Source organism: Octopus sinensis, linkage group LG10 (genome assembly GCF_006345805.1).
Source record: "Octopus sinensis linkage group LG10, ASM634580v1, whole genome shotgun sequence".
NCBI classification, from domain to species: Eukaryota; Metazoa; Mollusca; class Cephalopoda; order Octopoda; family Octopodidae; genus Octopus; species Octopus sinensis.
In genome coordinates this window covers 65462423-65487650 of record NC_043006.1, presented here as the reverse complement: position 1 = coordinate 65487650, position 25228 = coordinate 65462423, and the positions used below count along the sequence as shown (strand labels likewise).

At 36.5% G+C, this 25228-nt stretch overlaps 1 protein-coding gene across 11 annotated transcripts in view; it reads right to left on the bottom strand.

The window, feature by feature from the left end:
* The window catches only part of LOC115216341 (serine/threonine-protein kinase tousled-like 2), a 393881-nt gene that overhangs the window by 288913 nt on the left and 79740 nt on the right, over window positions 1-25228 (bottom strand). The window contains exon 1 of one of the 11 annotated variants that reach the window (XM_036506743.1): window positions 20904-21016. The exons of 7 other annotated variants lie outside the window; for them this stretch is intronic. The gene's annotated coding sequence lies outside the window, so the exon portion shown is untranslated. Of the gene's footprint in view, window positions 1-17233; window positions 17540-20903; window positions 21017-25228 lie in introns of those variants that run through there. 3 more of the 11 variants (XM_036506746.1, XM_029785574.2, XM_029785583.2) reach the window with 3 other exon arrangements.

Sequence of the window (25228 nt, the reverse complement as noted above, 5' to 3'; positions counted from 1 at the left end):
CAATTACATCATTGAAATAGGAAACTATTGAGTGGTGAGGGAACTTGGTAGGGAAGAAGGATCAATGTCCTCGATCATTAGAGTGAGTTGTGTCACAAGAACTAGTTGAATCACCATGGCATTGATCACCAAGCTGGTCAATGTGCCTTTAGTGAGTAAAGCTAACTAGGTCAACACACCATTAACCAATAAATCTAGCTGGGTCACTGTAAGAGGGTCAATACACCCTCAGTTGAAAGATGTAGAAGGAGAATGCGATATCGACAAGCAGAGTTACTTGGACCAACAAAGATGACTAGATTGCAATGTCCTCAACTTGCAGACACAGTTAAGTCATCTTGACCTCAACCTGTGAACCAAGTTGTGTCACCATGTCATTAACTAAAAACCTAATTCATTCACCATATCCTCAACCTACAAACAAACTAATTAAATCAACAGGTCCTCAAGCATCACAGTCAGTTAATACGCCATTTCCTTGCAAACTAAGCTGGGTTCTTATGTCCTCATCAGCCTGCAAACCTAATTGGGTCATCGTGACCTTAACCTGCCAACTTAGTCAGGTCACCATGACCTTAACTTGCAAACTTAGTTAGGTTAGTTTAACCTTAACCTTTAATTCTTACATAGATCACAGTGCCCTCAACTTGTAAATCTAGTTGGGTCACTATGACCTCAACTGCTAAACTGGAATGGGTCACTTTATCCTGAACCTGCAGTAAACATGTACAAGATGTCCTTTCAAACCTAACTCCTGAATCACAGGTCCTAAGGTAGCTGTGATAGTCAGGCCAACATAAATTCAACAAATAGAACCAGTTGGGTCAACATGAACTCAATCGACAACATCAACAGGATCACCATGAATTTGACAAACAAAGCCAAATGAGTCGACATCAACTCAACTATTAAGGTAGCAAACCTAGTTATGATAGTATGCCTTCAATTCTCTGAGTATGGGAATTAAATTGGAAAGGTATGATGTCAAGCTTAACAAAGCATAACCTTTAATAAGTATTGAAACACTGAAAATTTTAAATATTCCCAAAATATCATCTAAATGCAACCTGAGAAACTGAGGATTTCAAAAAGAAGGCAGCACAAATATCCCAATATAACTCTCAGGCCAGGCTCCATGAACAACTGTTTTCATCATCATCCTCACCTCTCTCTCTCTCTCTCTCTCTCTCTCTCTCTGTGATATGCAAATAGCATCCGAGAGGGTAGTGCTAAAGTTGACAATGGACTCACTCAGGGTGGTGCCCCAGTATGGCCACAAGTAAAAGATACCATATATGACATTGTATAAGACATACATTTTTGTTCCTAAAAAACATCTCAAAACAAAAAAAGCCATCTCAGACCCTAAAAGCACTGTTAAGTCAATGTTACATGCTAAAACAATTTTTTCCCCCTGAATATACACTGCTGAAATTAGGGTGTCTAATATGTCAATGTGTCTTTTATGCCTTCAAATATGGTAATACTTTTTATTTATGGGTTCTCTCAGGCAGCAGGGAGATGTGATACCATAATATATGGATAAAAAAAAGGTTTGAAATGTTGAGGATTAGAAGAGGGCGGTAAGGTGGAAGTTAATAGTATGAAGTGGTTTTGATTCAAAATAAGTTGCTTTTGAAAAGAATATATGGAATTACATGTGTAAATGTATGAGATGTTTTGTCGTTAATAAGATTATAATTTTTTTTTAGGTCATTAACTTCTTTTACTAATAAATATAAAAAAAGGTTTTCCGGTGTAGATGTTTATAGACATCACTGCTTAGCACTTCTAATCATTATTTTAGCATGGCCAGGCCACCAATTAGTGCAGCCAATCACAATTTTTGACTGGACTGTAAGAAAAGAGACCTGGTCTCTCAAAGTGCCTGTCTTTCCAGTGCTCAATATTTGAGAGGAAATAACTACTCTGAAACACATGCATCCATTGATCTGGGTAAAGGGATGCTCCAGACTGATTTGGTATGTTTATACCTTTTTGTCTACAGTTAGAATTTTTACTCTATAACGAAATGCCTACAAAAATATGACTCAAACATATTTGAACCAGTGACAAGTTTATATTTGTACACATCAATGCTTAACACTTCTAATCCATATACTAAGAGACGTTTCTTCTCTAATGAAGAAGTTAAAAGCCCAAGAAACTACAATGTCTGATGCAAAAGTATAGACAAGCAAAAAATACAAAGTAGAAGAGATGTAATGAGCAGCAAGACCATTTTTTAAAAAAAGTAGGGAGAAATCTGAAGATCACCAGAAACAGTAAAATACAGGATATGGAGGGATATTTGAGGATATATTAATTACTTTCTTCAAATCAATTAAAAGAAATGAAAAGACATGAAGTCATTGTTGCCATATGTGTAGATCACAGAAATTGTCAACTTTCTAAATGTTGCAAAATCTTTTGTACACAAAGTTTGGATGGAATTGGAAGCTTCTGGTGGGAATGTCTGAACTGCATCAAAGCGACAATATTTTCTAAACATGGAGTGGCTGTGTGGTAAGTAGCTTGCTTACCAACCACATGGTTCCGGGATCAGTCCCACTGCGTGGCATCTTGGGCAAGTGTCTTCTGCTATAGCCTCGGGCCGACCAATGCCTCGTGAGTGGATTTGGTAGATGGAAACTGAAAGAAGCCCATCGTATATATGTATATATATATATATATATATATATATATGTGTGTGTGTGTGTGTATGTTTGTGTGTCTGTGTTTGTCCCCCTAGCATTGCTTGACAACTGATGCTGGTGTGTTTGCGTCCCCGTCACTTAGCGGTTCGGCAAAAGAGACCGATAGAATAAGTACTGGGCTTACAAAGAATAAGTCCCGGGGTCGATTTGCTCGACTAAAGGCGGTGCTCCAGCATGGCCACAGTCAAATGACTGAAACAAGTAAAAGAATAAAAGAAAAGAAAAGAATGTGGTCACTATAAGGACACGGTAAGTCATCCAGCGGGTTCAAAATATTATTGATGATGATTCTAGAAAATCAAAGAACTTCAGATGTCAGTGAGGACTATCAGAACTGTGATGCAAGTCATATGTGCTTAGGAGAGGCCCATATCTGCAAAGATACAGGGAAACTGTTTGATCCATACCAAGCGGCTATTTAACAAGGTTAAAAACCTTCATGAACATGGCATGCTTTGGTTCTTCTCTGATGAGAAAATCTTCAATCAAAATCAAATGTATAAATGGAAAAATGACAGATGGATATGTGCAGATCCTTCCAATGTCTCCAACATGATGCACACTAAGTATCCAGCAACTGTGGTGGTTTTAGAAGGGGTGAGTAATGAAAATTATGGTCACCTTTCCACAGGGTCTCAGAATTAATGCTATTGGATATGTTGAGGTGCTGAAAACAGTTGTTGTTGTTGTTGTGTATGCATGAGACAAGCTTCTTTCAGTTTTCATCTACCGAATCAACTCATAAGGATTTGGTTGGCCTGAGCCTATTGCAGAAGATAATTGCTCAAGGTGCCATACCATGAGACTGAACCCAGAACTGCATGGTTGCCATGGTTACTACACCTGCACCTACGCTAGATATGAATAAAAAAATGAGTTGATCACAGTTGTAAAATATTTCATCAAAGATTTGGTTGGACAGGGCTAACATGGAGCTGAACAACAATACAGGGAGAACTCCTACAAGGTCATACTCAATTTACACTCTATATCTGAAGAAACAATGGGTACATTGAGTAATACAGTCATAGACACACATTCTCATCATCATTTAACATCCATTTTCCATGCTGGTATGAATTGGATGGTTCAACAGGAGCTGCACCAGGTTCTATTGCCTGTTTTGGTATGGTTTCTAAAGCCTGATGCCCTTTCTAATGCCAACCACTTTACAGAGTGTACTGGGTGCTTTTTACATGGCAACAGCACCAATGCTTGGAATTGTTACAACCAGAACATTTTTAACCATAGGTCTGCTTGGTGAGGTCTGATTTTGAGTTAAACAACAGCAACAAAAACATTACATTTTTTCCTGTAACAAGCATTTCACATTTAAGAAAGCGTTAATATTTTTACAAGTTATCAATGTGTGTATACACAGGTCAGGTATTCATTAAGAACTATTATATGCACAGAAAGAAAATCAAACAACCAGCGAATGCTCGTGTATATATGCATATACACATACATACACACACACACATTGTATGTATTTTGTATGGGAATTATGTTGCAGCTAGCCCCAGCTGAAGTACAAATATTAGGAAGAAGAAGAAAACAAAACCAAATCATAAGTAAAATGAGTTAAGAATGGAAAATGGAAATGCCACTGGGACAAACTTCCCAACTATTCTTCGTCTCTCAAAACTTTTATTGTGTAGTAAAATGGAAGGTAAATAACACATTATTGAAATAATAAGAATGATGGAAACACAGAGATGTTTTCACTGTGAAGTTATAATTACAGATTTGTAGATGTGAACTTAGCACATGGATATCGAGCTACATGTTCACCAATGGGTTTAGAGAGAAGCAATATGGATGCTTAATAGTGAAAGCAGTTAATAAGACAGGAATATTCTTTAAATGTCTATCATATGGACAGAAAGCAAAGAACAATATCTGCTGGTATCCTATGTATGGCTCAACAAGCAGATCTTTCAGGAATATTTTTCAAACACCCTACATGTGAAGAGAAAGCAAGGAACACTATCTGTCCAGTATCTTATGTTTGGGTGAACATGAGGGAAGCAATATGCAAGTAGATTCTACATATGGCTGTAGAAGGAAGTGGTTTGCCCTTTGCTGAGGCAGAAGTAAACACATAATGACCTAATAGTAACCAATATATAATTTCTGACCTAATGCCAGTCCTTACTCTTCATTTAGAGCAAATGATTAGTGATTACACTTGTGTACCATATATGCTGTATATGTTTATCACCTATGTCTCACTCGGGTGCCACAATTTTTGAGGTGAGCTGGAAAATGCCAGGATATTTGGAAAACTAGTTTTAGAAAACAGAGAGTAACAATGTTCTAGAGAGTAAGAACTGAGCATAGTGGCTGGTGTAGGGGCCTACAGGTAATCAACATTGTATGGATAAGAGGAGCTCTAGGAGCCTAAGTAGAGGTGGAATGGGACCACTGAGCACCAAAGTGTAACACACCATTATAATAGTGGTAGATATGATAGAAAGAGGAGACAGGTTTAATCTCACTGCTTTCAGGAAGACCAGCAAAGAAGACAGATACTTCTCCCCACACATAAACACACACAAACTTCTTCAGGACTCAGCAGGTAAAAAAAAAAGAAAGAAAAAAGATACACTTCTTAAAAATCTTTCAACTGCCACTACTAAAGCTGATGTTCTTCATATATACCACATTCACCAAGTTTTGTCTAACATAGCAATCCATCCATCTTTTGATATTCACACCCTCTCATGAAGACAACCCAGTTCAAATATTCCTCCCAAGATGTGTATAAAGCTGAAATGTTCTCACTGCTTACACAGTGGAGATAAATGCCTTGGTGGTTAAGGAGGTGGACCTATAATCGTGAGATCATGGTTTTGATCCCTGGACTGGGTGATCCCTTATTTTTTTTTTTAACAAAACACTTCCTTTTACGTTGCTTCAGTCCACTCAGGTAATAAACATGAATAATCCAGCAACAGAACGGCTTCATATCCAGGGAGGGATATATATACCCCAGAAACACAGAGAATCTGGCCCTATGCTCCTTACAAAGTAATGTGGACTAATCTACACAGATATGTTACTACACAGAGTTTAAAACTGAACAACAACCCCTATCGGATTCATGAAACTACGTCAACATTTCTAATTAATAACAATACTGAGTGAAATTGCTTGAAACAAACACAAATTTACAATCTATGAGCAGATAGCTAGGTTTTCTGATTTTCATTAGCCTAGTTTATCTGCTCTAATTTCTAAATTGGAGCCATGCAAAAACACACTACCCAAGTCAATGAAATCATCATCATCATCATCATATATACATACGTATATGTACATACTTACATCTATATATATATATATATATATATATATATATATATATATATATATATATATATATGCATATGTGGGCACAAGACATCACCAAATGGGTACAACAAAACAAAACAAAGTACGAGTACATGGAATATGAACTATTTTTCAAACAACAAAAGACACAAATAGAAAACAAGACAAGCAACATAAAGAATGACCCTTCATCAAAACAGTTTGATTCAAATTTGTTGATACTCTGAGTTTCAAGCGTGATGCTAATCTTCAGCCATTTTGAATTTGTTATTACCGTAATTACTACAATTGGTCATGGATGATTATGCGGTGTCAGAGTTTGATGTTGGTATAGCAGCAACAACAGTTACTTAGAAAACACCACATGGTGAAGAGGAAATTGATTGTGTGATGGACAGGAAATCGGTTGCTTGAAACCCAAAAGTACCAATGAATTTGAATCAAACTGCTTTGATCCATACATGTAACTCCCAATAAATGTGTTGAGTGCCCTTCTTTCATCTGTCCACTGTGTGTGTGGCCCTCTACCACAGACACATCAAGGCCCTAACACAAGTCCAACTTCATTACCTGCTCTCCATCTTGCATATCAGATGGCAGGATCACAGTTAGTGTGGAGGCCCTAATTACCTCATTGCAACTGTGCTGTATGGGACATGTTTGCAGGATGGAAGGCAGCAGTCTCCAAAAGGCAGTTTTCTGTGTTGAACTGAATCAGGGCAGATGGAGCTGTGATGCCCTGAAGTTGCAGCACAGGGATGTGCTGAAGAGACATGAAGAACTCAGGCATCTCCCCAAACACTTCACAGTGAGCCTAATGAAGTGAAAGAGGATAAGCAGGCAGGAAAATTTGAAGGCTTTCTATGAGAATGTTGCCCACAGAAACAGAGGAAAAGCAGATTTTGGCAATTGGTACAGATCCTCTGGTAAGGAACCAAAAGCCTTGACTGCAGTTTGAGTGACAAAAACTTTTGTAGGCAGTAGAATACAAGAAAGCTTCCTTCACATTTTGAATGATGGTGAAGTAGGCATAGCAGTGCTGGGTAAAAGCTGGACATACTATACAGGTAGCTGCTTTATTCCAAGTGATATTGGCTGAGTTCTTTCCCCAAACTGTGGTTGTGCAGTTGTAGCTAAACCATTTGGGTTTATGAGTTGTCATTGTTAAGTGGAATATGGAAGGACATACCCATGAGAATGGTTTCACTCACCTGCTGAGAAGACCCTGATAGGTCAGGCATAAAAAAAATGTGATATACATTGGCACAGTCAGCAAGTAGAGTGATAGACAAAATGTTTTGTATTACCCTTTCACCAAGTTCAAATCTCACCAAGCCTCGTCTCATACCTTGAAGACCCAACCTGATATTTCATCACCACTATTCTTTATCACTTTCCAGCTCAACCCAATCACCGCACCTTCTCTTCTAAAATATAAGCAGTCATGTGGCTCCCTTTCAGCAATAAACCTGTTGTTCTTCAGTCCTTCTCTCTCATACTTTACCCCTCTCAACTGTGAGGTTCATAGTCTCCATTATGGAGTTCATAGTCTTACAAGCTGCATAGCAATCTCACTAGTGTTGGCTACACATAAAAAGTACCCAACACATACTGTAAAGTGGTTGACATTGGGAAGGGCATCTAGTCATAGGAACCATGTCAAAGCAGACACTGGAGCACAATGCTTGAAATCATTGGATCCTGTCAAACCAACCAATCCATGCCAGCATGGAACATGGACATTAAATGATGATGATGCCAACTCAGACTAGAGTCTGGTGCAACTCCTCAGCTTACCAGCCCTGGTCAAACCGGCCAGCCCATGCCAGTATGGACAATGGACATTAAATGGTGATGATATCATGGATTGATAAAAGGAATATCACTGAAGTATGACCATATCAAGTGTCCTAAGTGTGACTTTAAATTACATCTCAAAGTGGGGCCAAGGTTTGGAAGTTTCAAGGTTTTGAAGAGTGTGGAACCACTATTGTTCCCAGGTGTATTCTGGCCTGGAGTAGTGGCACCAGTCAACATGCCAACTATAGGTTAATTAGCATACTTTGGAAGAAACTCCAAACACAAACCTTCACTGCCTTGTGAGTACCTTGGGACAGGAAAAGGTCAGAGGAGACAACTTCGACAGCAAATCAAAGCAAGGAGTCCTACAGGCAGTCCAGTGGCCTCTTTGATACTCTTCCAGCAACTCCAGAGTAAGTGGAACTCTCCAGCTCTGTAAGGTAGTTTACCTAGGAGAGGGCCACATCAATGTAAAACCTATAGCTTGCTGGTCACCACAGCTACCATAGTCCATTGAGCCACTACTAAAACTACTAAGTGCAGGTAGAAAGAAAAGCCCTGCAACATCAAGGATTAGTTTACAGAGTCACTGAAGAGCAGCATGCCACTCTTCCTCATGATCTTCAAACATTAAGAAACTGCTATCATAGTCATATCATGTAACTGTTTCATCAGTAAATGGCCGGGACCTATGTTATCACCATTATTGTTACGGATGTAACAATCAGTAAAGTAGCAGATAAAATGTCTTGCAGAATTGAATTACGTCTGGAGTTCAAATCTAGCTAGGATCAATTTTGCCTTTTATAATTACAAGGTTGATACAAGTGCCATTCAAGTACCCAGTCGTTCTAATTATCCATAGCCTGCTAGGAATCCTTATCAACATATATGCATCAAGTTCAGGGTGTACAACAGAAGCTAGATTAATAAAATGCTCCTGGTTTTACACTCTCTCTCTCTCTCTCTCCCCTCTACATACCAGTATCAGATGACATAGGAGGGGAACTGAAAGATAGGGAAAGAATGATAAAGGAAAAAGAGAAAAACAGTGAAGAGAAAGACTAATAGACAAGTGAAGGAAAAAGGAGATAGAAAAGGGCCAGAAGACAGAGAGAGAGAGAGAGAGAGGAGTCAGTTCCAAAGCTATATATTTCTATTTAAGTATTCCAACAGATGATAAATACCATGTTGTCAGCATCGGCCGATTGATAACTTTCTTTTCAATACCTCCCTTTTAGGTCTCTTGGTCTCACTCACATGAAAACACATTCATATACATACGTATACAACTGATATGAGTTGGCCTGTGAATATACATGTGTATATATATATAATGAGTGAGAGAGTGAGAAAAGAGAGAGAGAGAGAGAGAGAGAGAGAGAGTGAGGGTGGGGTCGAGGTTTGGTATGAAGGTATAAATTTTATTTTTAAATGGCTTGTCTCTTTTCATATGTTCAAAGAAAGAATGACTAAAATATTTTGGGGAACATATGTAACCCGATACACATTCTGCACCTCCCACCGAAATCGTGGACAAGCGCCTGTATTAGCAATCAATTAAATAAAGAAATGATTATTCTATTATGACACATAACTATGTACATACGCATAAATATATATAATGTGTATACACTCTTTTTACTAGTTTGAGCCAGATGGGCGGTGACCAAACTGGGCTAGCGCTAGCATCCACACAGGGTGTCACTTCGGTTTGCGCTCCTTATGTATGTATGTATGTATATATATATATATATTATATATATATATATATATATATATATATATATATATATATATGAACACACATTTGCATTTACATATTATAGTCAGTGACATGTGTGTGCTACAGAGAGGGGCATACACACATATACACACACAGGCTCGAAGACGAGCACAGAACGAGTGGTCACAAAGTGAGGTACTTGTTCACAGCAGTTTTATATTAGTAAAACAAAAAAAAAAGCATCACCTTCCTAAGCAAGCACCAACGCCCCTACCACGTCAAGCATATATATATATATAATATATATATATATATAATATATATATATATATATATATATATATATATATAAATACACATACATACACGCACACACACACACGGTGTTAGTTATAGTGGCCAAAAGAAATGTTTTAAAATATATCTTTAACGACAACAAACATAATTATGACAGTAATAGCACTAGAAATATACAACATACAGAAATAACTAAACAACTATGTATGTGTGTAAGTATATATATATATATATATATATATATATATATATATATATATATATATATATATATACACACACCAAGTCATGAATGACAGAAAGAATTATACCTCAACAAGGCAACTTCATTGGTGGGGGTGAAAAAGACGCACACATACACACAGGCAAACTCGCGCATAGACGCATACATGTGAACACACATACACATACAGACGCATAACATACATAGTTATCACGACAAAACCACTCTATTAACAGACCACACAGTTAACATGTACTTTTAAAGAAATCATTTAAAAACGCGTCGATCTTGGAGTCTTTAATTAATTTCTTCTGTCTATCTCTTACAGAAACGTTTGTTATTGTCTTCCCCCAACCCACCGCCAATACTAATTTAGAAAAACCGTAATGGTAATAATAATAATATCCGAAATATTAACAGAAAAATCAAATCCGGACATAGACGAAACTAAGTGATTAGAAAATGGGTGTAAAGATGTGTTTTGTTTGTTGTAGAGATAAAGTGAGGTAGAGGGTGAGAGAAGATCTAGTTTCAACATGAGACAGCTGATTTCAAGTGGAAATACGCATTTCTTGCTGAGAATACGATGTTAGGTTTACTTGTCAGAATTTCATTCTTACTTAATTAACACAACCGAGAGAGACTTGGAAGCAGACAAGGGCAGACTGTCGGTTAAGTAACATATATATATATACGTTACTCTACTATATATATAAACAATTTGGGATATGTACTTGCCTTGCAAGTGATCTGATCTGAAACCTTGCGCTGAAACTAAAACAATATGTGCGCATGGGTGTGTTTCTACACACGCACATACTTATAAACAAACGTATATATACACACGTATATCATATATACATACATAAATTTACACACACACACAATGGTGTTTCTTTATTTTATAAACGAATAGGGAAAGTTTTCACGGCTGCTTATTTGTTGAACAAACGGAGACAGGAAATACTGCGATGTTTTATATTTCCAGGATCATATGTATAAAATCAAATATAAATAATGTATGATAATGTTTAATACTTCCAGGAAGAATAGAAGTTGAAACAATACTACCAGAGGTGGTAAACTTAAGCCTGTTATTAAGTACTGCTTGATTACACTAACTTACACATCCCTCTCAAAATTTGCTACCGTGACTGTCATAAGTCAGTCCTACGTTCTTAGTTTAAAGCAAGCACGAGCAACCTTTTCCGTAATCATCAGGCCGACCGCACAGCTAAAGAAAAAATTCAAGGTAATATTCGGTCGGTGTGCCGCAGTTTGCCCATAACTGGTTTATTGTGCATTGTGCCATTCATTCTCGGGAGGTGGGGAGGGCGATTAATTAAATTGATTAAACAACTCTCTTACATATCTGTGCTAAAGGAAGAAGCCTCTCTGTGGTCATTCGATCTACAAGAAATCGTGGCACTAAAAGCACACCTCAACCGTCAAAGACGCATTGGACCATGTAGTTTTAAATGCACAGCATAAAGAATAAAAATAAGATACAAACAAGGGTTTGTCACGACTGAAACGACATTTATCCTATGTTTGTTGATCAGAGCCAACAAGGGCTAAACAACACTTTGTACCCATTAAAAAAATCATTATTTTGAAGGTGACAGTGGAGTGGTAGAAAGGGAAGCGCCGTACCAATTATCTGGCGGTATTTAGTTTTATCCCTCGACGACTGAGATTTATTTCGCTTTTCATCTTCCTATGGATGCAAACAATAGATATACGTCGATTCAGTTGGGATGTTGGGCGGTTAGACTCTCATCGAAAGTGTCAGGGAATCGAAACCGGACCGCTGACACTGACACGTGGTATGCCGGGATATATAAAGTTACTACTACGCTAGTAATTTGTGTGTAAAGATAGAAATCTTTTTAACGCGTATAATATCTGTGTTTATGAGTCAATATTTGTGCATGAGGGGGGGGGTCACAAAACTATGTAATATTGAAAGAGTAGTGTTAAGTTGAATTTGTGAGAGAGAGAAAGAGAGAATGTGTAACGTAAAATCTGTTAAATGAAACTATGATAGTAGGTGCGCATAAGAGATGTATTATGTGTATATATATGCATATGGAAGTAGATGTTACACGTATTGTGTTTGGAAAGTGTGTATACGTATGTAAATGGGTTAGAAAATAGTATATGAATGGAGAGAGGGAGAGAGAGAGAGTAAATGTATGAACATACTCATGCTAGTTAGAGTGTATTCGAAGAGTACATATAGGTGTGCAGGTACGCACGCACTGTGCAAACAGTATACAATGACACAAACAAATTGAAAAGGTGTGTAGGAGGGAGGCATTGCTTATCTGTGAACTGGTAACAGCTAAAATTAATCCTACTACCTCTACAAATCTAAACACACAGACACACATCACAAACGGAGTGTTGTTGAAAGGCGGTGGCGGAAATCGTCGTCATCGGCGAAATGAAGATATTTCACATCTCTTGTAATGATCACAAGAAACAAATTAAATCAGTGAACTTGACACACCATATTTTCTCTCTTTTCCTACTACCAAAACCTGCCTGGAATTTATTACACAAACACGTGTATGTGTATGTTCGCCATTCATTTATGGAAACATCTGATCAAAAGAAATCAATTTATTTGTTTATGGCAGACATGAAAGGGGTAAAATATAAAATACGAAAGATGACACTGCTAGTATTTTCAAAGCGAGATAGGATGTGTGTGTGTGTGTGTGTTCCCACCACCACTGCTTGACAACCGGTGCTGGTCTGTTTACATCCCCGTAACTTAGCGGTTCAGCAAAAATGACTGACAATAAGTATCACACTTAAGGAATAAACAAATACTGGGGTTAATTTGTTCGGTGTGGTGCTCCAGCATCGCCACAGTCCAATGACTGAGACAAAAGATAAGGCATAAATATATATGGAAAGAGAGACAAACAGACAGACAGAGGTGGGTACATAATGTCAGATTCCGAAACAAGCAGTACAACCTGGTAAACAATCCATGTAATACATTATTACTCTATGGATTAAGGATAGAAAAGAATCGTGACTAGCACAGACAACAGGAGAGGGAAGAAAGAGAAAGTTAGACAGAGACAAAACAGACAGACAGACAGAAACAAATCAGCGAATTTCTAGGATCGACATTCACAGTATTTTTGTTTCTAAGTTCAAGAGGTGCTTATAAGGAGAGAGAGAGAGAGAGAGAGAGAGTGTGTGTGTGTGTGTAGGCACAGGAGTGTCACTATGTGGTTGGTAAGTAGCTTGCTTACCAACCACATGGTGGCACCTTGGGCAAGTGTCTTCTATAACCACAGGCCAACTAAAGCCTTGTGAGGGGATTTGGTAGATGGAAACTGAAAGAGGCCTGTCGTATATGTGCATATATATATATATATATACATATATATATGTTTTTGTGTCTGTGTTTGTCCCTCCCCAACCACCACTTCACAACCAATGCTGGTGTGTTTACATCCCAATGATTTAGTGGTTCGGCAAAAGACACCGATAAATACTAGGCTTACAAAGAATAAGTCCTGGGAGGATCGATTTACTCAACTAAAGACGGTGCTCCAGCATGGTCACAGTCAAATGACTGAAACAGATAAGAGAATATAATCTTAAACAGTTTGATTCAGTTCCACATCACTTAAAAGTTTCGTGGACACAGAATGCACCAACATCATCAGATATCTCTGAACACCTGACCTGACAAGAGTCAGGTGTCCTGCATCTTCGAAACTTCAAGTAATGTGGGGCTGAGTCAAACTGTTACTAAATGCATGTAACTCCAACTGAATAATGTCCTGAGTGCTACTTTCTGTTGTGTGTTCACTCCCTTGTGTGTATTTGCGTGTACACACACACACACACACACACACACACATATATATATATACAGGTGCTCCAGCATGGCAGCAGTCAAATGACTGAAACAAGTAAAAGAGTACATGAATATATATATATATAAATATAAGAATATAAACATGTATATATGTATATATGCATGTGTGTGTGTATACATATATATATATATATGTATGTATGTACGTATGTATATACATATGTGTGTGTGTGTGTGTGTGTTCTCTGCACACATACACTACCTGTGCAAACAATGACATCATTCCACTAGAATGCTGTCAGTGACCAGGTTGCAGATGTGCAACAAAACTTTTTCACACTTCATAACAGAGTTTATGACGAGGAAATAGAGAGTGGGCAAGTTTTCTTTGTTGACTCACCTAATGTGTTTGTGTGTGCGTGTGTGTGTGGAGTGACTAATTGGAAAACCTGAAATTAAAAATGAAAAAGAAATAATCTGATGACCTAAAAAAAGTTCACACTAGGATATTGGGAAACTGAAGATCCCTCAAGGGTTTTCTCTTGGTGTAGCCATATAACATACATGAAAATAAATTATCTTAAAGAGCCAAAGAGAAATCTCTGATTAGTTTTTCAACCTGCTGGAAAAATTTCTCTGAAACTTACTCTTTTAAAAAAGGTAACAAAACAGGACATGTTGAATAGTTTAGTCAAGAAAACATTGTCTGATCAAAACAATGATGTGATGTTCATAGATGTAGCTGAAACAACCTTTGGTCATACATCTGCTTGATCAGGACTGAGGCGCTAAACAACACAGCACATTAAACAAAATAATCTAAGGAAACTGGTGATGACCTTTGTCAACAAAATATAACACCAACAGTGATGAGACCCTTGTTTTTTCTCTCTCTCTCTCTCACTCTGAAAAAGGATAAATGTCCAAAATATAAGGGATTTTCCTGCTTCATAGCATAAAAGATATTCCACTTTTGAAACTAGTTAAATTTTTTTGTGTGGTTCAGAAGTTTGATTCCCAACTATATGGTCTTGGTTTCAAACCTGATACATGGCACTTGGACAAGCATTATTCTCCTCTCGCTGCAGGTCAACTAAAAGCTTTGAGTGGATTCAGTAGATGGAAACTGAAAGAAGCCCATTGCATGCATGTGTATGTGTGAGAGTGTGTATGTTTGTCTCTTTACCTTGACATCATGTGACTGTTGTAAATGAATGTCATTCATATTCAACATTCAATAAAGACATGCCTGGCTGTGGGGAAAATACTGCTTAGCTTGGAAATAGGTGAGGGTCGGTGACAGGAAGGGCATTCAGTTGTAGAAAACGCACCCCAATGGATTCCCTCTAACCCATGCAAGCATTGAAAAGTGAACGTTAAAGCAATGATGAGGATGATATGTGAGAGATTTGGATGACCTATGCATAACCTACAGATACGTATCCTATCGATTCTGATGAGTACTGTTCAGTGTGGAGGTGCAATGACCCAGTGGTTAGGGCAGCAGACTCGCGGTTTCGATCCCCAGACAGGGCGCTGTAAGTGTTTATTGAGCGAAAACATCTTTAGGTCCACGGGGCTCCGACAGCGGTGGTGGCGAACCCTGTTATATTCTTCCACCACAACTTTCTCTCACTCTCTCTTCTTGTTTCTGTAGTACCTGTATCTTAAAGGGCCAGCCTTGTCACACTCTGCATCTCCCCCTAGAACTACGTTAAGGATACAAGTGTCTGTGAAGTGCTCAGCCACTTGCACGTTAATTTCACGAGCAGGCTGTTCCGTTGATCGGATCAACCGGAATCCTTCGTCGTCGTAACCGACGGAGTGCCATTATTATTGTCCAGCAAAATACCAACAAATCACTTGATTGATTGATCGTTAGATTAATTGTATAACTGATATAATGAATGACCAGTAGAGGGAATGAGTGAGAGGTGTGTGGCTAGTATTTTCATATAAGAACCTATTTATCCCCATTAGAAACATTTGAAGGTAACTGTAGTGTGTATGTGTGTAAACACACAAGGTATGTTGAGTGTCGGCTTCACAATGAGTCACTAACAACACGCGTGCAATAGATAAAAGGGTACGTTTATAGGTATAGATAGGTAGAGGAACATGTTAATGGATAGATAAATATATTAATGTGTAGATGGATAGATAAGCATACATACTTTTAATATATAGACAGGTAGAAGCTGATTATTCATAGACAGGTTGATGGGATACATAGACAAAGAGGTAAACGGATGGATAGATAGATAGATAGATAGATAGATAGATAGATAGATAGATAGATAGACAGGAAGTGGGAGAGATAGTGAGATAAAGAAATATATGATTAGTGAAAATGTGTAAGTAAAATAGTGAAATGATAATTGGTGGGCGATGAACTAGTGAGTGGTGACTGTCGGCTGTAAAATGGTTACACCATGTCAACGGCGTACCCAGGGAAAAAGAAAAGAAAAAGAGAGACACAGAAAACGAAAAAGCATCCGGTAAGAGCAAAGAGGTGCAGTTGTGTCTTGTGTTTTGGACTATTACTGACTGGTGTAAGCTGGCTGGCCGGTAAAGACGAAGTAAAGCCTAAGCAGGCAAGCATGGCTCTCCTGGCTTCTCTCTCTCATTCACTCGTTTTAGCTAGATTCCCAACTATCCATCCACCCATCAGCCACTACCCCACTCCTTGCTTGCTTCCTCCGTCAAAGACGTCAGGCAATATTGTTGCAGTTGTCGTCGTCGTCGTTGTTGTTGAACGGCTGAGAATGATTGCGGTGATAGTGGTGGTGGTGGTGGCGGCGGCGGCGGCAGCGGAACGGAAGGCGGTGGGGAATAAAAGATGGAAGAAGGTGGCGGAGACGGCGACGCGATTGTGTGTATGGAGGGGGAGAGGGTGAAGGAGTGAAAGAAGGTAAAGAAGGAAGAGAAGAAAGTATGGAAGACGACGAAAGTATGAGATAAAGAACAGAACAGAGTGAGAGAGAGGAGATATAAGAACAGAATAATAGAAATCCAAAGAGAGAGAGAGAGAGAAACTGATTCGTCGTAAAAAATGTGGAGATGATTTTTTTTTAATCTCAACATTATTATTATTGTGCTTTCATACATATAATATCCCCTTGGAGATCAAATGACGAAGATAAAGAATTAAGTAATAAATGAAAGTAATAATATTTTCTTTACAATAAACACACAGTTGTTACAGTTGCTGATTTGGTTGGGTATTTTTTTTGTTTTTTGTTTATCAAATTTTTTTTCCGTCGCAGCTACCACATAAACACACCTACCTTCTTGGGATGCAATAATTCCACCCGAACTGGACCAACATGGCGCTCCCCACCAACACCACCGCGACTCTTGTACATTCTATATAAGTGTGTGTATATAAAGTGATTGTGTCTATGTAGGAACTGCTGTGTAAATATGCCTTTGGGTGTACGTGTTTGTGTATGCGCGCGTGTGAGTGTGAGTGTGTGTGTGTGTGTGTGCAAAAGCCGTTGTATGTCTCAGCAGCATATGTATATGTGTGACTGTGTATATGTATCTATATGCGTTGGAGCTACTGTGTGAATATGCCTGTGGATGTAGGTGTGTATGTGTATATAAGTGTGTGTGCGCGGGCGCGTAAGAATCGTCTATGCGTGTGCGTCGTGTGTGTGCGTTTGTGTGTATGTATGCAGGGGTACTGTAATGTATGTGTATGTGTGCATGAGTCTAAACTAATTGTGTGTCACCGTTACTTTCTCTGTCAGCCTGCTTCCTCCTCTCTCTAGATTTCTTACCTGCCACTTTTTCTTTTTTCTCTTTCCATAAGCTTACACACACACACAAACACACGCTCATTGCTTTTCTATTTATTGTTATGATTATTATTATTATTATTATTCCCGACTTCTTCACTGTTTTTGCTTCACTTTATTTTCTCTCTCATTCACACACCACACCGCCTTCCTATTACTATCCCGTTATCCATGACTACTTATTCACTCTGTCCCTCACTCAATGAACAACAGAGAAAAATAACAAGAAAAAGACAAAGTAAAGTAAAACTGAAACAAAATTTACGAAATATATTCGGGGGTTTTATCTTCTTGTTCAGAAGCAATGGGTAGGATACATATAACGAATTTGAATCTCCATGATAATAAATATAATTATTTTATTTGTTTAATTATTTTTTTTTTTAATAACGGTTTCTGTTATTGCCACAGGGCGACAGATGAGTGAATATACAGAACACCACTATGAGTTGTTTACTCTTCCCCAACGGAATGTTTTTACGAAATGTGTGACTACGCATACACACACACACGCATATGTATATATTTACATACATACGTTACTACACGCATATTATATACACAGATACACGTTAGTACACACATACTGACACGCATATTATGCGCGCGCACACAGACAGACATAAATATATACATATAAACACCGACATTTTACACACACAAATACATAAATATAAGCGCCTATATCAATATAATACACACATTCACATACGTACATCCTGCAATCAGCAGAACCGTCTAATAATAATAAGACCCCCTCCCTAACCATCAGAATTACAATTACCAGCAAAATGCAGAACGGCGAGAAAAGAAAAGGACAACAATAAATGAAAAAGATCAATTCGAGTTGTTCGTTGGCCGACCACTGAAGAAAGAAAGCAGTAAAAGTAGGGGAGACCCTCTTCACTAAACAGGAAACTTTCTTTTACTTCCATGCTCTCCTCTGACGTCACAATCTCCATTCACTCTTTCAACTGACGAGATTTTTTCAGCAAGCGTCGTTCGATACAGGAATTTTTCACTGTCAGATCCCTACTTTGACGGCCGACCACGGCCTAACGGTGGCAAATGTTTTGTGTCTAAGCTCTCATTCTGTCTTTTGAGTATCATTTTTTTTTTTTTACTTTTAGTTCCCCACTCTCTGTCTTTTTCTCTCTCTATCATACATTTTTGCCTCTCATTCATTCTGTCTATCTTGTCTTTGCTCTCATTCTTTCTGTCCCTTACTCTTTCTTTCTATCATTTTCTAATTCTTTCTGCATTTCATTATCACTCTCTTTCATTCTTTCAAGTTTACTCTCGTTTTTCAGATATTTTCTTAACTAAAATAAAGTGCAAGTTAATTGACGAAACCATTGTTTGTTTATTACATTCAGTGTTTTATTTTTCTTTAATTCTAATCTTTTAACTTGATGCAAATGATGTGTACAAGTATGTGCGTACATGAACTTTTAGTTAACACGATCATATATTTATTATTAGGCGTGTAACTAAACATTTGTGTCTATCGAGTGAATAAAACGATTGAAATTAGGAAGGTAAGTTGTTTTCGTTGCACCGAAACTGTAGAATTTGCTGTAAGAGGACATAGCAAGGGGAAATCCCTGTTCTTACTGGTGAGGGAAAAGATGCTGTGATTTAGAGAGGAGTGGTATCAGAATATGTCGACAGAGGTGGTCGCAAACGGAAATACGGGAGTTGTTTCCTCGCTATTCCCAATAATCTCGGGATGTCACGAGAGACAAAATGCTCAACAACCGGTGACTGACTTAACAGAGATAACAGTAATATGTGTATATATATATTTGCACATACATGTTTAGCGTTAAGTGTCAGGGGTGGGGAGAGTTCTTAACAGAGATCTAATGTTATATTCCATTTTCGTAGAGTCGGTCTGTGTCATAACTTGCCTGAAGATCCTGTACACCCGCAGGTGAAACTCAGAGTAGCAAGAGACCGACTCGATCGAAATAATAATATATAGCCTTACAGTTGTATAACTGTCTAATATCAAAGCACTTGATTCCGCCTTAATTTCCCCAACCAAAACACATTTTAGCTTCACGTGCACTGATTAAGTTCAATTAAATCATTTCTGTTAAGAATTCGAGAAACTTTTTTTTTTTTTAATGAATGAATTAACGTAAAAGTGATGTTCGAACCCGTCTCTCTACCCCAGTTACCGGAACACAATACGTCGAAACTTACTTTGCATGAAAGTTAATTGAAAAATAAATAGTGATAACAGTAGCTGATAAGATAAAACTAGTTACTTTTTTTTTTCTTAAGCAGCACATTTAATAAATTGTGTATATGCGGTTAATTAAAAAATATTAATAACAACAGCGTGAAACATGTAAGTACGCGAAAGTTGTAAACAAGAAAGAGAAAGAAAGAAGACAAAATAATCGTTTCTACATTTGGCACAAGGCCAGCAGTTTTGAGGAGATGGGGGGGGCATTACATCGCATCCCACTTTCCAAATCAACTGGTATTTTATTTTATCCATCCCCAAGGACGTAAGGCGAAGTTGATCTACGTAGAATTCGAATTTAGAACGAAAAGAGCCGAAAGAAATAGCGATCTACATTTCGTCCGATGTACTAACGATTCAGCCAGTTCGCGTCCTTAATAAGGCGGAAATTAACAGGGGAAACACCGGAGCTAGACATGAGATATCAATAGATCGAGGGAGGCTTCCGTGAGAGACAGAGAGAGAGGGAGACAGAGAGAGCGAATAGAGGGAGGCTTTAGTATTATGTTTTGATTCGCTCGAACGAGAAACACCGGTGTCGAGGAAATGACGAACTCCTTGACATTATTTCCGCATCAGAGATTTTTACGGAGGCCAATAAACAAATAAATAAATAAAAAGACAGTTTTAATCTTTGAATAAGGGGAGAATATCCATAAAAATAAAATGTAATAATAATAATAATAATTAATGAATGATATATAGATAATAAATAAGCATATCGTGTGACTACAGGATATACAAAAGAACGTTTTTGTTTGTTTTTTTCCTTTTCCACCTTCTTTATACAAGTAAATGTTTACGAACTAACAGTTGTTTTATAAGCTAGATTAAACCACAGTAGTTAACATATATGAGGGAGTAAGAGACACTTGGACAGTGTACAAGTGGTTGTTTACTTACCTCCTTTTCAATGATAGATAAACAGCAAGATACGAAGTACTAATCGGCACTCACACACACATACACACATATGTATATACATATAGACGAACGTGCATACGTACATATACACACACAATATGGCTTAATTTTTTTTAAAGTCAAAATATTTAAGCTTCTGGAATTTCGGAACTAAAATGTGAATTTCTTAAGGAAAAAAAAGGAAATTTTAAAAAATTGATCGTATTGTAAATGACGTTTGTGTATGCGTACGTACATATGTGTGTGTGTATGTACGTATGTGCATATGTGTGTGAATACATATGTATATAAACACATTCGCATATGCATACGCAACACCCACACACACAAACACACACACGTAATTCGATAGCAGTAAATTAAACTAAACCAAATTTAGAGAAAATTAAAATCTATATTACTTAAAAGTAGTTTATTCTTTTTTAAATTATACCATCTAACTATAAATTTTATAAATACTTGAACATGCGTTAATTTTTCTTTTTTTAGGTGGTATAGCACCATCATCATCATCATCATCAATTTTTTTCTTTGAAATGTGACGGCAGAAACTGGTATCTCATCTCTGCTTTTTTTTTTCTTCTTTTTAATTCCAACCGCATCATTACTGGTACTTGTTTTATTACAAGTACCAGTAATAAACTGGTTTCTTGCATAAATACACAAATATAAAAAAAATATGATAACGAATCAACGAGGAAATACTTCTCGTGGTCGCATGACCCGCTAGAAATAGCAGCTGACTTTTCCTCGAATACACTTCCATCTTAAGACAATTGCATAATGTAGTCAAAGTACCCCGTGCTTGGCGACCGGGAGGCGGGTGACGAGATGGTCATGACTGAAACTCCTTTGATCATGGGTCTGTACGATCAGAGCATATCTGGAGTTAACCGACGAGCAATCTCAATGAAGAGGGATCGAATCCCAGTTTCTTTTTTTTACTTATTTCAGTTATTTGACTGAAGATATGCTGGGCCACCGCCTATTATGCCATGATTGATCACATCGATCTCAGTATTTTATTGACTTTGGAAGGGAGAAAAAACAAAGTAGACATGCGCGGGATTTGAACTCAGAACGTAAAGGGAAATAACCAAATACCACAACTATTTTGTCCGATGTTCTTCCGATTCTACCACCAACCTGCAATTATAACGACAGAACACCCCTTGCGTCACCACTGACTATGAGAGAATTAATGAACGCCATGCAATCACATTAAAAGTTGGGTTTCCTTGTATCAGAGACAAGCTCATGGCGTACCGTGTTGATTTCCAACTGGAATCATTTCTTAGTCACTTTTCTTGTTTCCTTGACTGGAGACAGACATAAAAGTCAAACAATTTCAACCATCCATCGTAAACCTTTTGTCTTCTACACTTTTAGAAACCATCAATTTACAAGCGCTGTAGAAAAACAAGGGAGCCAGCACAAAGTTGTGACAGAATCAAAGTTTCCAACAGGAAGCACTTTCATCTGGTTAATGTGACAGATCACAACCTCATTTCAGCTTCACCTTCGCTAATTATTAAATTACTAAATGAATAAATAGATAACTCTATTCCATTTGTTGGCGAGCTCAGTTCATTAATTCTTCCATTACGTTGTTATCACCACTGGGAGAAGCTTGAATGTCACAGCGACATTTTCTAATTCCTTTAGTCAAGAAACCAATGCTGAATGTTCGAGTAGAGAATTACTTAATAATCCTTCCCAAATCGACAAAATTACTCAAATAAAAACAAAAAAAAAGGGGGCAGAAGAATAAGAATGTATTCACTTTCCCCTTTAAACCCAATAAAGAAACAATTTATTAATGAGCGAAAAGATTTGCTAAAAGAATCGTAAATATATATGTTATATATTTTATATATATTATATATATATATAATATATATATATAAATATATATAAATATAAATATATATAATAATAATATATATATATAAATATATATATATATATAAATATAAATATATTATATATATATATATATTATAAATATATATAATATATATATAAATATATATATATAAATATATATATAAATATAAATATATAATATAAAATATAAATATATATATATAAATATATATATATAAATATATATATATAAATATATATATATAAATATTATATCTAAATATATAATATATAATATTAATATATAAATATAAATATATTAAATATATATATATATATATAAATTTATATTATTTTATATCCTTAATTGTTAAATATATATATAATATATATATAATATATAAATACATATATATATATATATTATATATATATTATATATAAATATAAATATAAATATATATATTATATATACATATAAATATATATTATATATATAAATATATAAATAAATATTATATATTAAATATATATATATATATAATATATAAATATATATATAAATATATAAATATTAATATATAAATATAAATATATATATATATAAATATATAAATAAATATATATATATAAATATATATGTATAATATATATATATATATAATATAGATATATAAATATATATATTATATATAAATATATATAATCTATATATATATATATAAATATATATATATATATAAAGTACGTTTAAATATTTGTTGTGCAAGATTTTTTATATGACCATTCCGAAATATAACAATATATATATATATATAAATATAATATATAAATATATATATATATATAAATAAATATATAATATATATATATATATATATATATATATATATATATATATATATATATATATATATATAATATATATATTTGTATACACGTGTGTGTATGTATATATAAATTTATCCGTTCAATGGATTTATCAGATCCAGAGTGTTTTTGAGTGCTTGTGGGTAACTGAAACTCAGGCAGACTCAAGTCTGGGTAGATTTAGTCATGGTATACATTTCTTCGTACGTCACCGACCAAAACATTAAACAGTGAGCCAATGGCAAGAAAGGGAGGAAGCCGACCAGCAAAAACAGCTGTTTTAGAAGAAGCTTTCAACATATAAACGGAAATCTACTGACTGCACAGCAGAAACGAGAGTGTGAAAGAGAGAGAGTAACGCTGAGAAGGAGAGAGAAAGAGAGGGAGTGTTTGTGTGTTTGTGGCCATTTTTCTTCCCATAATTATATCAATATATTTCATCGAGAAATATGCGAATAAGTGTGTAAAAATTCTTAAGTTCTGAAGAAATAAGCAATAAACTCTATAACGTGTTTGAATTACTTACACTATATTGGACTTGTTTGATGGAAAAATTCAACACTGTATGTGTATATGTATGGAGATTTTCTGTGTATCTTCTGTTATGTAATGTGTGTGTGTGTGCGTGAGAGAGATAGAGTGTGTGTGTGTGTGTGTGTACGTGCGTGCAATATATTCGCCCGAATGTGTGTGTGTGTGTGTGTGTATGTGTGTGTTCAGAAAAAAATTTTCCATATTCGTATCGCACTGTACTGGATTGTTTATTTAGCTATTTACTTCTTTCTCCACACAATTTAGTCTGAAAGTTACACACATACACATACATATCGCCACCAAATGACACACTTAGACAGGTAAAATTCCAAGATGTTACACCTCCCTAAATGGCTATCATATTTCTCTGGCAATCTATCTTTACAGAATAGTCAGTAGAGTCAGGTGGGGCCGGGGCTAACATGCTCAATATAGTGAACCACAAAAAAAAATCGCTTGATTCATTAAAATTAAACCAGTAATTTAAGGGGAAAATCATGAACACCATTGATTCCCTTTTTGGCAAGGGACACAACTCAAAAATCGTAATTAATTAAAATTGAATGCGAGAGTATTAAGTGGGAAACGGGTTCACTCTTTTACAAGTATGATGATAATGGCGGTGCTCCAGCATGGCCACAGTCATTGGACTGAAACATATAAAAGAATAACTCCAAACACTGATATAAATTTGTATTATAATTCATAGATGGCGAGGTAACAGAGTTATTAGAGTGCACAGTGCGGTAATCTTGCGCCCTCACTTCAAATCCGATTGATTTCTGCTTTATCGTTCACTCAATTCGGGACCGATAAATACGGTAGCTCTACCTCTAGCGGAGGGTGGGGGTGGGAAATCGAGTGCCTTCAGACCTGAAATGCTTCAAAATACGCCCCCCCACGACGCCAGTCAGAGTCGTAAAACGGTGAGGGACTGACCTGGCAGATATTAGTCACCCGTCCCGAATGTGACTCTGGTTAGCTTTTTTCTTTCCATTTGGATTGATACGATTAATTCTGCTGCCCTGAAATAC